Source organism: Molossus molossus, unplaced genomic scaffold (assembly GCF_014108415.1).
Source record: "Molossus molossus isolate mMolMol1 unplaced genomic scaffold, mMolMol1.p scaffold_m16_p_2, whole genome shotgun sequence".
NCBI classification, from domain to species: domain Eukaryota; kingdom Metazoa; phylum Chordata; class Mammalia; order Chiroptera; family Molossidae; genus Molossus; species Molossus molossus.
Genome location: NW_023425355.1, coordinates 102934535 through 102948754, shown reverse-complemented (window position 1 = coordinate 102948754; position 14220 = coordinate 102934535).

Sequence of the window (14220 nt, the reverse complement as noted above, 5' to 3'; positions counted from 1 at the left end):
TGAACACACACAACATACCAAAATTTATGGGATGCAGCAAAGGCAGTGCTCAGGGGGAAAGTTATAGCTGTGAATGCTTATATTAAAAAAGAGGAAATATCAGTAACCCAACTTACACTTTAAGAAACTAGAAAAAGAAGAGCAAACTAAACCCAAAGCTAGCAGAAGGAAGGAAATAATAAAGATTATAATGGAGAAAAATAGAGAAGAGAGAAACAGTAGAGAGAATCAATAAAATCAAAAGTTGGTTCTTAGAAAAGATCAATAAAATTAACAAATTTTAGCTATTTTGACAAGGAAAAAAGAGATAAATAAATAACTAAAGTAAAAAAATGAAAGTGGGAAAAAAGATTACCAACATTACGGAAATTTTAAAAAGAATTTTAAAAGAATACCATGAACAATTGTATACCAAAATGTTAAATAACTTATATGGAATGAATAAGTCCTTCAAAATACACAAATTACCTAAACTAATTTAAGAAGAAGTGGAAAATCTGAACAGACCTATAAAAGTAAATAGATTGAATCAGTAATCAAACACCTCCCAACAAAGAAAAATCCAGGACAAAATGGCTGTCCATAGTAAATTCTAATAAATATTTAAAGAAAAATGAATGCCCATACTTTTCTCCATAAACAGAAGAGGAAGGAATACTTACTAACTCATTCTATGAGGCCAGCATTACCCTGATACCAAAGTAAAACAAGACATCACAAGAAAATAACAAATAACCTTTATGAATATGAAAGGATAATTTTCAACAAAATACTAGCAAACTGAACCCAAAAGAATAATGAAAGGATTATACACCATGACCAAGTAGGAATACAAGAGTGATTCAACATAAGAAAATCAATCAATGTAATACACTACACTAATAGATGAAGGAAAAACTACATGATCATCTATGTCCATTAATGAGAAAAGGCATTTGACAAAATCCAAGACCATTTTGTAATAAAAAGCACTCAGAAAACTAGGAATAGAAGAGAACATCTTCAACATTATACAGGACATTTATGAAAAACCCACAGTTAATACCATAATCAATGGTGAAAAACTGAAAGCTTCCCCCTTAAGATCGGGGATCTTACAAAACTAGGATGCCCACTCTTACAACTACTATTCAATACTATACTGAAAGTTCTAACCAGAGCAATTAGACAAGAAAAAAAAAGGCATCCAAATTAAAAAGAAAGATGTAAAACTATCTGTACTTGCAGATGATATGATCCTATATAAGGAAAATGCCAAAAAATCCAGAAGAAAGCTACTAGAGCTATTTAAATAATTCTGTGAAGTTGCTGTGTACAATATCAACACACAAAAATCAGTTGTGCTCTATATAACTGCAATGAATAATCTGAAAAAGAAATTCCATTTATAATAATATCTAAAATAATAAAATAACTAGGCATCATTTAACCAAGAAGATGAAAGATTTATGCACTGAACACTAAAACATTGCTGAAATAAATTAAAGAAGACCTAAATAAATGGAAAGCCATTCCATGTCCATGTGTAGGAAAACTTAATGTTGTTAAGATGTCAATATTAACCCAAATGATCTACAGATTCAACAAAAGTCTTATCAAAATTCCAATAGCTTTTTCTCAGAAATGGAAAAGCAAATCATCAAATTCATATGGAATTGCAAGGAGTCCCAAATAGCCAAAATAATCTTTAAAAAGAAGAAAGTAGTTGGAGGACCAAAACTTCCATATTTAAAATCTTACTAGAAGGCTACAGTAATAAAAACAGTGTGGTGCTGGCACAAGGATAAACACATAGACTGATGAAATAGAATTGAGAATTTAGAAATAAACCCATCGATCTATACCCACTTGATGTTTGACAAGGTGCCAAACCTATTTGATGGGGCAAGAATAGTCTCTCCAAGAAATGATGCTGGAACAACTGGGTATCTACATGCAAAAGAATGAATTTGAACACTTACCTCATACCATATATAAAAATTTACTCAAAATTTATCAATGACCTAAATATGAGTTAAAACCATAAAATTTTGGAAGAAAACATGGGGTAAATCTTTATGACCTTGAATTTGGCAATAGAGTCTTTTAAATGATACTGAAAGTATGAGCCAAAATAGAAAAAAATAGCTAGCCCTGGCTGGTGTGGCTTGATGGTTAGAGCCTTGGTCCACACACCAAAGGGTCACAGGTCTTATTCCTAGTCAAGGGCACATACCTGGGTTACAGGGTCAATTCCCAGCCCAGGTTGGGGTGCATGGCAGAGGCAACCAATCGATGTGTCTCTGTCACATCAATGTTTCTCTCTCTCTCTCTCCTTTCCTTCCACTCTCTCTAAAAATCAATGGAAAAAAAATATCCTCAGGTGAGGATTAACAACAAAAAAATATTTTTTTAGTAACTAAATTGGACTTCATCAAAATTTAAAATTTTTGTTCACGTAAGGACATTATTTAGAAAATGAAAAGACAATGGAATGGGAGAAAATATTTGAAAATTATATATCTGATAAGGGTTTGATATCTAGAATATATAAAGAACTCTACAACTCAATAATATATACAGACAAACAACCCAATTGAAAGATGTGAAAAGGATCTAAATAGATATTTCTTCAAAGAAAGTATAAAAATGGCAATAAGCACATGAAAAGATGTTTAACATCATTAGTCATTAGGGAAGCGCAGATGAAAACCACAGTGAGATATATCTCTTCATACCTATTCAGATGGCTATACTTTTTAAAAAATAAAAAAATGTCAAGTATTGGCAAGGCTGTAGTGAAATTGGAACCCAGAAACATTGCTGGTGGGAATGTAAAATGTATAAGTAATTGGGAAAAGCGGTTTGGCAGATCCTCAAAAAGCTAAACAGAATTACCGTATGACTCAATAATTCTATTCCTAGACATGTATCCAAAAGAAATTAAAACAAGTTTCAAATAGATACTTGTACACCAGTGTTTATTACAGTATTATTCACAATAGTCAAAGGGTAGAAGCAACCTTAGTGTCCATCAACAGACTAACATATAAACAAAATATGGTATATTCATACAATGAAGTATTATTCATCCATGAAAAAGAGTGAAGTCCTGAAACATGTCATAACATGGATGCACATTGAAAACGTTATGCTAGGTGAAATAAGCCAGACACAAAGGACAAATATTTTATAATTCAACTTATATTATCCTGAAGAAGCAAATTCATAGGTACAGAAAGTAGGTTAGTAGTTACCAGAGTCTGGGTTGAAGAGGGAATGGGGAGTTATTGCTTAAAGTTTACAGAGTTTCTGTTTGGAGTGATTAAAATATTTTACAAATATACAGTTTTAACGGTGTCATAACATTATAAATGTAATTAATGCCACTGAATTGCACACTTAAAAATGGTTTAAATAGCAAATTTTATGCTACATAATTTTACAACAATGAATTGGATGAGAAAAAAAGTGGCAACAGTAAAAATAACTTCCAAATTGAAAAAACTGAAAACTTAAAAATGTAAACTAATCTATTGTGTAAGAAAGTGAGTCAGTGATTGCCTGAGGAGGGAGAGATTATGAAGGGGCAGGAAGAAATTTCAGAGGTGGTGAATATAAGCATTATAGGGATACATATATCAGAATTAATTAAATTGTATGTTTTTACATGTGCAGTTTATCATATGCCAATTATAACTCAACAAAGCAGTTTTCTTAAAAAATGGAAACTTATTAAGTAAACAGTTTTGTTAAAGACTTAGTCTACATAATCAACAAGACAGGCCCAGTCTTTGCTGTCATGGAGCTTACATCTGAGTAAGAATGATAGGCATTAATCAAATAATCATACAAACCACTGCTTAATTAGAAACTAGGATATATTCTAGGAAGGAAAATTATGAAGAGCTCTGAAAGCATATTAATGTGAGGCCTAACCTTGTCTGGGAATGACTAGGGAAAGCTTTCCAAAGCAAATGGTCTTTGAATTGAGGGCTGATGGATGAAACAGTATAAAAGAGCTTAGTATGTTGGAAGAACTAAAAAAGGCCAGTGTGGCTAAGGAAGGGGTAAGAAATGTCTGGCCCGCGGGCCATATAAAAGCTGAGAAATCATTTGGTCTGGCCCTGCCAAGGCAACTGCAGGCAAGACGCAAAATTTAATAAATCTAGGAGCTTTTTCATAGCAACAAAAATTTATGTTAAGTGAATCATAATAATAACATAAATTTTGAGGCTTAATCAAGGAACATCTATTACAGGATAGACAGGACACATATGAGTACATGATGGGACAGACACATATGCTTCCTGTCTGCTGTCCATGGCCTGTCTGTCTATATTGTGGTGACTCAGAGGGCAGTCAGTGCCAGGCAGGCTGGGAGTGTACATGTTGCAAAAGTATTAATACACTGAGGTGAAACTACAGTGATCTGGTAATGATGAGATGAGATTTGATGAGATGATTCCTCATGATGTTGATGACCTTGCCTCCGATGATTGACCACAATGTTGTCCACTTCTTTGTTGACACAGACGATAACTCCAATCCAACCTTTATCCATATGTCCACGATCGACAATCCTCACAAAAACTGAATCTCAGATGAAGATTAAGGAAATTACAGTACACAGAAAAGTCCTTAAGAGTCAATGATATGAACATTGGATATGTTCCAAACTCATGATGCAGGATTAGAACAGCAATCAAAGCAAAATAATCATGTCGCCAGCAACACACACACACACACACAGGGTAGTTATTAAAACTTAAGTGGGCCCTGGCTGGTTTGGCTCAGCAGTAGAGCATGGGCCTGTGGATCAGAGAGTCCTGGGTTTGGTTCCCGCTAAGGACACGTACCTCAGTTGCAGTTTGTCCCCGGCCCTGGTTGGGGTCCTGTGGGTGGCAACCACTTGATGTGTCTCTCTCATGTCGATGTTTCTCTCTCTCTCCCTCATGTTCTATCTGAAGATGAATGCAAAAATGTCCTCCGGTGAGGATAAAAAAAATAAATAAATGAATTTAAGTGGTGTGGCATCATACAAATGGCTACTACAAAAAAAAGAAACATTGATGTAAAGTGTTGATCTTTCCAAGAGAAATGGACAAATTATTATTTTTTTGTTAAAGTCAAAGGCAATCTTGTGTGCCTAGTTTGTGGCAATGAATGAAAAAAAGCCTATCTGGAGCATCATTACAGCTCAAAACATGCTAAACTCGATGAATTGGGAGGCCAAATGCATCTGGATAAAATCAATGCTCTTCAGCAAAATTTGGAATCACAACAAGCCGCTTTCACTAGGTCTCCTGTGACAGAGACAACATTATTCAGACAAGTTATATAGTGAGAAAGCTAATCGCAAAGAAGCCGAGGCCTCATGTAGAGGGAGAGTTTGGGAAAGAGTGCCTGCTGGCTGCTGTGGAGTTGTTAGCACCAAAGTAAAATTGTTTCAGAGTGTTGGTTTGTCTCAGAGAACTATCTCAGATTGGGTTACTGACTTAGCGCAAGATATTGAAAAACCACTGAAGGGTTCTGCAGGAGATCTCCAGTTTTTCTCTCTGGTTTGTGACAAGACAACAGACATTAATACTGCCCAACTAACTGGCTGTTTTCGTTCATGGGATAGCTGCAGAGTTTGACACAAAAGAGGAACTGCTGTCACTGGAAGCCATGCATGGCACTACAAGAGGTGAGGACCTGTTTGAGAGACTTGTTTTGTCAATGCAAAAACTTGAGCTAACATTTGAAATGTTAACTGGCATTACTACAGATCAAGTGCCAGCTATGTTTGGCTCATAAAAAGGGTGCGTTGCATTTGTCAAGAAAGAACTGAATACTGCCCAACTAACTGGCTGTTTTCGTTCATGGGATAGCTGCAGAGTTTGACACAAAAGAGGAACTGCTGTCACTGGAAGCCATGCATGGCACTACAAGAGGTGAGGACCTGTTTGAGAGACTTGTTTTGTCAATGCAAAAACTTGAGCTAACATTTGAAATGTTAACTGGCATTACTACAGATCAAGTGCCAGCTATGTTTGGCTCATAAAAAGGGTGCGTTGCATTTGTCAAGAAAGAACTGAATTGTCTCAGTCTTGATTCAAGTGATTTAATTATATGCCACTGCATCACATACCAAGAAAGCCTCTGTGCACAGTAGTTGCGGCTAAACAATGTGACATCAACAGTAGTGTCATGCATAAATTTTGTCAAAAGCAGCGGTTTTAACAGCCTCCAGTTTAAGGAATTGCTAAATGATCTTGACTCTGAGTATGGTGATCTATTTATCATTGTGAAGTGTGGTGACTGAGTCACGGGAACATGCTCACAAGGTTTTAGGAACTGTGGGATGAAGTCAAGTAGTTCATGGAGATGAAGGAAATATATGTAAAGGAACTCAATGACAGCAAGTGGCTGTGTGATTTAGCATTCATGGTGGACATTACCAAGTACCTCTCAGAGCTGATAGTCAAGCTCCAGGGCCCCAACCAACTTCTCGGCTAAATCAAGGCTGTGGAAAGAGCAATTTGAAAGGAATAATATGGTACATTTCCCCACCCTGGAAGGACAAAAAGGGAGTGAAAAGTAAACAAAAGAAATATAACATCTTTGTTAAACCATTTAATGTGGAACCAGCTGATGTGCCTGATAACCTACTACAGGAAATCATTCAGCTGCAAAGCGATGATGAGCTGAAAACTAAGTACAGCAACCTTTCACTGCTTGAGTTCTAGAAATGTTACATAAGCAATGATAAATTTCCCACTTTGAGGAGACATGCATTGAAATATGCATCTGTGTTCCGAACAACTAACTGCTATGAGCAGTTCTTTTCAAAACTTACCATCCAAAAGAGTTAGCTTTGCTCCAGACTGATGGATGCAAACCTGGAAAAGCAGTTGCAAGTAGCAACATTATCAATACCAGCTAACATCACACACCTCGCCAAAGAGAAGCAGTTTCAGCCATCACATTAGGGGTGAGTTAATTCTATGTTTGACCAAATATAGCAGGCTAATTTTTAAGTTGATTGTTTTGTATGGCTCATGAGTGCTGTTATAAATATTCAAATGGCGCCTGGCAGAAAAAAAAGTTTCCCCACCCCTGGGCTAAGGCATAGTGACTGGGGAAAGAGTGGTATGAGAAAAGTCTGAAAAGATAAGCAGAGTCAGACAATGCTATATGCTATGTTAAGAATTTGGATTATTATCTTAAGAAAACTGTAAAGCCTAGAAGATGGCGGCAGGCAGGACCGGAGGGAGGGTGAGTGTGTGAGAGAGTGAGCGAGTGTGTGAGAGAGTGTGAGTAGACGTGAAGGTGGACGACCAAACTCTAGCAGTGAAGAGATGCTGATCAGAAGGTTCCTGTACTGTGGACAGGAGCAGCTGGCTACCACAGTAGGCAGCCCTTTGGGGTGCGTCTCCCTGCACCTCAGGGAGGTCCCACCATTTTGGAAGATCCCGGTCTTCCCTGGGAGGAGGCAGTGGGAGCTTCTAAGGCCCAGCTACCTGAGCCCACCAGCACACCTGGCACTATCAAACCAGTGGGCATTTGGTGTCAACACAGACCACTGCACAACTAGTGGAGCTCCCAAGGTGCCAGTCGCAGAAGCCACAGACAGCCCAGAGCCCAGCACCATCCCCCATAGTAGCAGCCCTATGAGAGTCCCCCAGCAACAGAGTCTGGGGAGCAGACATCTATCCCCAGGCAACAGAAGCACAGACTAGCAGTTGAGACCCATCCCCAAAAAACTACAGTAAAAGCTGAGCAGGAGATGAGCCCCATGAGGCAGCAGCACTCCCCAGCCGCCAGCAGCTGGACCTGAGGCTCCACAGAGCCCTGTGCGGTCCAGTAGCTTACAAGAGCAGTGGAAAGCCTGAGCCCCAGAGATACTGGTGCTATCCACCTGCCATCCACAGGAACTACAGGGTGCGGGGGCACCAGAGAGGCCTGTGAGACCCAGCAGGAATTGTGTGATCTAGTTACCCATGTGATGTGCGGGGTACTGAAGCACCAGAGAGGCCTGTTCAACCCAGCAGCCCATAACATAGACATAGAGCCAGGTCCCCCAAAGGGACTGTGCAATCAAGTTACACGCGGGACCTGCAGGGTGTGGGGGCACCAGAAAGGCCTGTGTGACCCAGCTGTGCACAAGTTAGGCATAGAGGATGTGAAAATGGAGGTGGACTGAATAGAAACTACAAAGAGGATCTCCCAGGACCAAATGGAATTACAACTAAAATTAAAAAAAATCCTCAGAAAAAAGCAACAGAAAAGCAGCAGGACAGGACCATATAACCAGGGACACTGGTAGGATCTGCAGAGGTGCGAGAAGATGCTGGGCTGGGAGCCCACAGAAAGCAGCAGACTTAGCTGTGAGCAGTGCCCATGGGGAATAAAGACCAAGGCCGCTCCTCCGCTCAGAGAGCCAGAAAAAGTGCAAAAATAGCCACAGCCACTCACCTGGAGGCTACAGCAAAGGGAGGAAAGACTGGGCTGGAACTCTGTGGGGGACACCGGGATTTGGAGGGCACTCAGAGTTTTTGTTGAGTTGCGGCCACAAACAACAGTGGCCCATGTGCTCACTCCCAGAGCTGTGGGGAAAAGCGACAGCCCGCCAAATGCAGAGATTCAGCCTTTCCCAGGTAAGGCAAAGAAATGCAAATTGAGGTTCATTAACAACCAGCATCTATCCCACCCTCTGGAAATCCTCTTATGCAAAACACTAGGGCTACATTCCAAGGCACTGACTAACTGAGACTACTAGCCCGCAGGAAAAAGCTAGAGGATAACTGAACCTTTCCTGGGCTTGCAAATCTAACCAGGAAAATAAGAATTCACAGTGGTGTTTAACATGAGCCCGACCAGGCCCATCCAAACCCAGTACAGGAAGCCAAAAAGAGCAGAACACGAACACCCACAAAGAAAATTTGGCAGGCTCCAAAACCCACTGAGATAGCCAAAATGGTGAAACAAAGAAAGAATTCCCAAATGAAAGAACAAGAAAACTCTATCAAAGATGAGATCAATGAAATGAAGCTAAGCAAATTATCAGATGTAGAGTTCAGAGCCAAGATCTTGAGGAAGCTCAACAGCATGAGCAAGGACATCAGCACTATGAGTAAAGATATAGAAACATTGAAAACCAACCAAGTGGAAATGAAGAATGACATAGCAGAAATTAAGAACACATTGGAAGGACTAACGAGCAGAACAGAGGAAGCTGAAGACTGGATCAGTGAATTTAAAGACTGGGTACAAAAAAATCAACCAATCAGAACACCAAAAGGAAAAAACAAGTAAAAAACAGGAAGACAGCTTAAGAGAACTGTGGGACAACTGGAAACGTAATAACATTCACATCATAGGAGTCCCCGAAGAGGAAGAAATGGGCAAGGGTTAGAGAATATATTTGAAGAAACAGTGACAGAAAACTTTCCGAATGTGGTGAAAGAAGAGGGCACCTAGTTCAAGAAGCACAGAGAGCCCCAAGTAAGAAGAACCCAAACAGGCCCACACCAAGACACATAGTAATTAAACTGCCAAAAATTAAAGACAAAGAGAGAATCCTAAAGGCAGCAAGAGATAAGCAACAGGTTATCTACAAAGGAAATCCCATAAGGCTCTCAGCTGACTTCTCAACAGAAACACTACAGGCCAGAAGGGAGTGGCATCAAGTAATCAAGGTCATGGAAAACAAGGATCTGAATCCAAGACTACTCTATCCAACAAGACTATCATTCAAAATAGAAGATCAAATAAAGAGCTTTCCAGGCAAAAAAAAAAAAAAAAAAAAAAAAAGGCTGAGGGAATATATTAACACCAAAACAGCACTGCAAGATATGCTTAAAGGATTCCTATAATTAGTAGAAGAAATAGGAAGAAAAATAGAACCACATTAAACAAAAATGGCAATAAATAAGTACATATCAATTATCACCTTAAATGTGAATGGTTTGAATGTTCCAATAAAAAGACACAGAGTAGCTGACTGGTTAAGAAAGCATGACTCACATAAATGTTGTTTACAAGAGATCCACCTCACAACAAAAGACTCACATAGGTTGAAAGTGAAGAGATGGAAAAAAATATTTCAAGCAAGTGGAAAGCAAAAAAAAAAAAAAAAAGCTAGAGTAGCAATAATCATATCTGATAAAGTACACTTCAAAATGAAGACCATAACTAGAGATAAAGTAGGCCACTACATAATATTGAAAGGATCTATCCAACAGGAAGGTGTAACCTTGGTAAACATATATGCAACCAATATAGGAGCACCAACATTTATTAAATATCTTTTGGAGGACTTCAAAGGAGAAATCAACAGCAATACAATCATAGCAGGGGAATTCAATACGCCACTCACATCACTGGATAGATCTTCTAGACAGAAAATTAACAAGGAAAAACAGACTCTAAATAAAGCGCTAGATCAAATGGATTTAATAGAAATCTACAGAAAATTACACCCCAAAACTGCAGATTTCACATTATTCTCAAGTGCTCATAAACATTCTCAAAGATAGACCAATGTTAGGGCACAAACCTACTCTCTAAAAGTTCAAGAAGATTGGAATCATATCAAGCATCTCTCAGAATACAATGGCATGCAACTAGAGATCAATTGCAACAAGAACATGCAAAGACATTGGAAACATCGAGGCTAAATAGCATATAATTGAACAATGAATAGTTATGATGGAGATCAAGGAAGAAATTAAAAACTTCCTGGAAACCAATGAAAATAAACACACAACAACACAAAATCTATGGGATGCAGCGAAAGCAATTCCAAGAGGGATGTTCATAGCACTACAGGCCTACCTCAAGAAGCAAGAAAAATTTCTAATAGAATATTACAACTTAAAGAACTAGAAAGGAAACAGAAATAAAACCCAAGGGCAAGCAGAAGGAAGAAAATAGTAAAGATCAGAGCAGAAATAAATGATATGGAGATAAAAAAAAAAAAAAAAACAATTCAAAGGAACAATGAAACAAAGAGCTGGTTCTTTGAAAAGATAAACAAGATTGATGGACCCTTAGCTAGACTCTCTAAGAAACAAAGGAGAGAACCCAAATACACAAAATCAGAAATGAAAGAGGATAAATAATAACTGACACCACAGAAATACAAAGGATCATTAACAAATATTATGAATAATTATACGGCAACAAATTCGACAATCTAAGCAAAATGGAAAAATTTCTAGAAACACATAGTCTTCCAAAACTGGACTGGAAAGAAATAGAAAATTTGAACAGACCAATAACAACAAAAGAAATTGAAGATTTTATCAAGACTCTCCCAGCAAACAAAAGACCAGGCCCGGACGGCTTCAAGGGGGAATTTTACCAAACATTCAAAGAAGAACCAACACCCATTCTCCTCAAACTATTTCAAAAAATTCAAGAAGAAGAGAGACTTCCAAACTCTTTTTATGAGGCCAGCAAAATTCTAATTCCAAAACCATAAAAAGACACTACAAACAAAGAAACCTACAGGCCTATATCCCTGATGAACATAAATGCCAAAATCCTGAACAAAATACTAGCAAATTGGATCCAGCAATACATCAAAAAAATTATTCACCACAACCAAGTGGGTTTCATCCCAGGGATGCAAGGCTGGTACTATATTCACAAATCAATAAATGTGATACACCACATAAACAAAATGATAGATAAAAATCATATGATCATACCAATAGATGTTGGAAAAACATTTGACAAAATCCAGCACCCATTTCTGATAAAAACGCTCAGCAATCTGGGAACAGAGGGATCATATCTCAACATAATAAAGACCATATATGAAAGACCTACAGCCAACATTATACTCAATGGGCAGAAAATTAAAGCATTTTCTTTAAGAACAGGAATAAGACCAGGATGCACACTTTCACTACTCTTATTTAACATCATATTGGAAGCCTTAGCCATAGCAATCAGAGAGGAAAAAAAAATAACAGGGATCCAATTGGAAAGGAGGAAGTGAAACTGTTATTATTCGCAGATGACATGATGCTATACATAGAAAACCCCAAAGACTCCATCAAAAATTTACTAGACTTAATAAATGAATTTGGCAAAGTAACAGGATACAAAATAAACGTCAAGAAATCAATGGCACTCCTATACCCCAATGATGAACTCACAGAAAGAGAAACTAAAAAATAAAAAATCCCATTTACCATTTCAGCAGAAAATTAAGATACCTAGGAATAAACTTAACCAAAGAAATAAAGGACCTATTTGCAGAAATCTACAGGTCATTGAAAAAAGAAATAGAAGAAAATATTAAAAAGTGGTAGCACATACCTTGTTCATGGATTGGAAGAATTAACATCATCAAAATGTCCATACTACCCAAAACAATCTACAGATTCAACGCAATCCCCATCAAAATACCAACGACATACTTCACAGAACTAGAACAAATAGTTCAAAAGTTTGTATGGAACCCAAAAAGACCTCAAATAGCCAGAGCAATCTTGAAAAAGAAGAACAAAATTGGAGGGATCACATCACCACATTTCAGGTTATACTACAAAGCTACTGTAATCAAACAGCTTGGTACTGGCACAAGAACAGACATATAGACCGGTGGAACAGAACAGAGAACCCGGAAATGAACCCAAGGCAATATGCTCAATTAATATTTGACAAAGGTGGCAAGAGCATACAGTGGAGTAAAGACAGCCTCTCTAATAAATGAAAAATTTATTAATTGGAAATGTTGGAAAAATTGGACAGCTACATGCAGAAAAAATGAAAACAGACCATTAACTTACACCATACACAAGAATAAACTCAAAATGGATAAAAGACTTTAATGTGATTCATGAATCTATAAAAATCCTAGAAAAAAATGTAGGTAACAATATTTCAGACATCATACGCAGCGGAATTTTTACTGGTACATCACCTAAGGCAACAGAAACAAAGGAAACAGTGAACACATGGGACTACATCAAACTAAAAGCTTCTGCACAGCATAAGATACAATCATCAACATTCAAAGGCATCGCACTGTATGGGAGAGGATAATTGCCAATGATATATCAGATAAGGGGTTAATTTCCAATATATAGAGTGCTTACACAACTCAACAAAAAGAAGACAAAGAACCCAATTAAAAAATGGGCAGAGGAACTAGACACCTCCTCAAACTGGGCATACAAGTGGCTAAGAGACATATGAAGAAATGCTCAACATCACTAATCATCAGAGAGATGCAAATTAAAATAACAAAGAAGTATCACCTCACACCTGTCAGAATGGCCGCTATCAACAAATCATCAAACAGCAAGGGTTGGCGAGGGTGTGGAGAAAAGTGGACTCTAGTACACTGCTGGTGGGAATGCAGACTGGTGTAGCCACTATGAAAAACACTATGGTGTTTCCTCAAAAAATTAAAAATTGAACTTCCATTTGACCCAGTGATCCCACTTCTAGAAATATACCCTAAGAAGCCTGAAACACCAAGCAGAAAGAATATATGTACCCCCATGGTCATAGCAGCGTTATTTACAATAGCTAAGATTTGGAAACAGCCCAAATGTCCATCAGTAGACAAATGGATAAAAAAGTGATGGTACATATTCCCAATGGAATACTATGCAGCTGTCAGAAAGAAAGATCTCTTATCCTTTGAGACGACATGGATGGACCTGGAAAGTATTATCCTAAGTGAAACAAACTAAGCAGAGAAAGACAAATATCACATGATCTTACTTATTTGTGGAATATAATGAACATAACAGTCTTAGGAATGGGGTAGTCCCAGAGACGTGGAAGTGGGGTACAGACTGACAATCCCCAGAAAAAGGGGTGTGGGGGAGAGATAAACCACAGAACTTATATGCATGTATATATGAACAATGAACATTTACAACAAAGGTGGGGACAGGGCAGGGAGGGAGGGGGAGGGGTAATCAGTCGGGGAAAAAGGAGAAACATCTGTAACAAAAATAAATAAATAAATTTTTTTAAAAATGAGAAAAGTTGAAAGCCATTGAATGGTTTTATGTGAAGGGTAACATGATCAGATGTGAATTTTGAAAGGAACATCCCAGCTGCTATGTGAAGAATGGACTGTAGGAGGACAAGTGTAGAATCAGAGAACCAGTCAGGAGCCTCCTGCAATGAATGGTCCAGGCAATATAGGACAGTGACTTGCTGCAGGGTGAAGGTTTTAGAGTTAACAAAAAGTAAACAGATTTGAGATTTTTTTTTTTAATCCTC